At 37.9% G+C, this 3,536-nt stretch overlaps 1 pseudogene; it reads left to right on the top strand.

Moving 5' to 3' along the window:
• Positions 1-2,731: 2,731 nt before the first annotated feature.
• LOC129076677 (U4/U6.U5 small nuclear ribonucleoprotein 27 kDa protein-like) lies at positions 2,732-3,536 on the top strand (annotated as a pseudogene).

Raw genomic sequence — 3,536 nt, 5'->3', positions numbered from 1 at the left:
CTGGTGTGGCTCCGTGTATTGAGCTCCAGCTTGCGAACCAAGTGGCCGCTGGCTCGATTCCCAGTCAGGGTACTGGCCTGAGTTGGGGGCCAGGTCCCCGGTGGGGGGCACTCGAGAGGTAACCATACATTAATGTTTCTCTCCCTCTCTTTCTCCCTTCCTTCCCCTCTCTAAAAATAAATAAACAATGTTTTTTAAAAATAAATAAATAAAAGAGAAAATGTATGGCCCTGGCCAGGCAGCTCAGAGTGTTGGAGCATTGTCCCAGTGTGCCAAGGTTGCAGGTTCACTGCCTGATCAGGGCACCGAACCGGAGTCAACCAGTGAATCCATAAGTAGGTAGAACAACAAATCGATGTTTCTCACTCTCCCATCCTCTCTCTAAAATTAATTTTAAAATTAAATTTAAAAGAGAAAATTTATATGATGATCTCAGTGGATCTGAAAACAATTCAACAAAATTTAACACCTACTCATAGTTTTAAAGAAAATCTCCTAGCAAACTAAGAATAAAATGCCTTCATCTGACAAAGTTTTCCACAGCAAACTTTGTAACTAATAGTGAACCATACTGTAGTTATTTTCCCTTCGATATTGGCAACAAGACAAGGAAGCTTACTCTCACTTTTCTTCAATATGTACATCAGGACTTAGCCTCTGCACTATGGCAAAGAAAGAAAAAGAGAAATGAAAAAAATAAATAAATGGCATAAGGGTTGGTGAGGAAAAAAGCAAACCTACCATTACCAGCAGATGGCATAATTTGTGGTTGTAATCCAAAAATAAATGTGAGCATAGAAAGATTGCTGGAAACAAAATCGTATACCAGTACTTAAGTTTGTAGATGAAATAACAATGAGCAAACTGCATTTTTAAACAACATTTAAAAATACCAAACCCTGAGAATAAATCTAACAAACGATATGCAAAAACACTACAGAGAAAAACATTGAAATCTTACTGTGATCAATTTTAAAAGACAAATAAAAGATAAACCATGTTCCTGAATCAGCAGATTTAATATTTTAAACATGTCAATTCTCCCCAAATGTATCTACAGATTCACTCTAAACTGAATCAAAATTCCAAAAGGTTACTTGGTATAATTTATTATTTTTTTTAGGATTTTATTTATTTATTTTTAGAGAGGGGAAGGAGGGAGAGAGGGAAACATCAATGTGTGGTTGCTTCTCGCGCTCCCTCTCCTGGGGTCCTGGCCTGCAACCAACGCATGTGGCCTAGTCTGTAAATCAAACCAGCGAGCCTTTGGTTCACAGGCCGGCACTCAATCCACTGAGCCACACCAGCCAGGGCTACTTTGTAGAATTTAATAAACTTATCCTGAAATGTACATGGATAGTACCCCTTAAACTTACACAATGTTATATTTCATTACACCTTAATAAATCTGGGAGATAAAAAATATGTATACAAATGCAAAACATCAAGAAAAGCCAAGATACACCTAAATCAGAACAAGGTGAGAAAATTTACACTCCTTGATATTCAAAATTTATTTAAGCTGTAGTAACTATAATGGTGTAAAAGTGCCACAAATATGAGCAGAGACCAATGGAAGAAAATAGAGAACCAAAAATAGGGATCCACATTGGGTTGATTATAAAGATCACATTACAGAGCAGTGGGGAAAGGATGGTTTTTCAATAGTGGAACTGAGACAATTGAGTATATGGAGAAAAAAGGGAAATTTGACACTTACCTGACATGACACCAAATTTCAACTCTGGGTAGATTGTAGATCTAAATGTGAAAGACACATTTTCTTTTCCAATCATCCATTGAGGGACACTTGTATTGTTTCCATATCTTGGTTACTGTGCAATGAACATAGGGGTACATGTATCTCTATGAAAAAGTGTTTTCAAATTTTTCAAGTGGATACCCAGAAATGAAATTCCTAGGTCATTAGGTTCTATTCTTAATTTTTTTTAGGAAGCTCCATACTTTTTTCCATAGTAACTGTACCAATTTACAATCACACCAACAACATATAAGGGTTCCCTTTTCTCTACATCCTAACACTTTTTATTTCCATATATATAATACAATATCACTCAGCCATAGAAAAAGTGATGAAATATTGCACCAGCATGGATGGATCTTTAGAATATGCTAAGTGAAATAGGTTAGATGGAAAAAGACAAGAACCCTATGCTTTCACAAATATGTGGGATCCAAAACAGAAAGCAACAAGCAAACAAAGCAAAAAATCAAATTCATAGACACAGACAACAGTATAGTGGTCACCAGAGGGGTAGAAGCCTGAGGGTGGGCTGAGGGCAAAGAGGGTAATGGGAGCCAAAAATGGTGATAGAAGGAGCCTAGACTTTGGATGGTGAACACACAGTGCAATATACAGATGAGGTATTGTAGAACTGTACATTTGAAAATTGTATGATATTATTAACCAATGCTACTTCATTACATTTAATTTTTTAATGTGAAAGGCAAAACAATAAAAGTTTCAGAAGATAGTATAGGACCATATCAAGGAAGGGAAAATGTTCATAAATAGAATACCAAAAAAAAAAGCACTGACTATAATGGAAAATATTGAAAAATGGGACTACACTCAATGACAGTTCATCCAAAGACACAAGAAAGGAGTAACAAGGCAAGCCAGAGAGTGGAGAACATATCCTCAATAACGAGCAAAGAGCTCATATCCAATAAACAAAGAATTCGAGTGTGAGATAGACAACCTCTCGGAATGGGTCGCAGCCGCGGCCGCTCCCCGCGGAGGGAGCGTAAGCGGTACCGGTCCACCTCCCGGGAAAGAGAACGCAGACGCCGCGAAAGGTCCCGGTCCCGGGAGAGAGATCGGAGACGGAGATGCTCTCGATCCCCGCACAGAAGTCGCTCCAGGACCCCAGGGCGACATAGATCCACGTCTCCTTACCCTTCTCGACTGAAAGAAAGAAGAGATAAGAAAGAGAGAAAGAAAGAGAGAAAGAAAGAGAGAAAGAAAGAGAGAAAGAAAGAAAGAAAGAAAGAAAGAAAGAAAGAAAGAAAGAAAGAAAGAAAGAAAGAAAGAAAGAAAGGAAGGAAGGAAGGAAGGAAGGAAGGAAGGAAGGAAGGAAGGAAGGAAGGAAGGAAGGAAGGAAGAAAGAAAGAAAGAAAGAAAGAAAGAAAGAAAGAAAGAAAGAAAGAAAGAAAGAAAGAAAGAAAGAAAGAAAGAAAGGAAGGAAGGAAGGAAGGAAGGAAGAGAGAAAGAAAGAAAAGAAGGAAAGAAAGAAAGAAAGAAAGAAAGAAAGAAAGAAAGAAAGAAAGAAAGAAAGAAAAAGAGGCAAAAGAAACAAAGAGCAAAGAACGTCAAATTACTGAGGAAGACTTGGAAGGCAAAACAGAGGAAGAAATAGAAATAATGAAGTTAATGGGATTTGCCTCCACAAAAGGAAAAAAGGTGGATGGCTCTGTTAAATGCCTAGGCCATAAACGTGTCTCAGAAGAAGAAGTATAGGCAGCACATGAATCAAAAAGGTGGATTCAACAGACCTTTGGATTTCATTGCATGA

Source organism: Pteronotus mesoamericanus, unplaced genomic scaffold (genome assembly GCF_021234165.1).
Source record: "Pteronotus mesoamericanus isolate MK-2021 breed Mesoamerican mustached bat unplaced genomic scaffold, CSHL_Meso_final contig_639, whole genome shotgun sequence".
NCBI lineage: Eukaryota > Metazoa > Chordata > Mammalia > Chiroptera > Mormoopidae > Pteronotus > Pteronotus mesoamericanus.
Note: the sequence above shows the minus strand (reverse complement) of the source record. Positions and strands in the feature narration are given on the sequence as shown.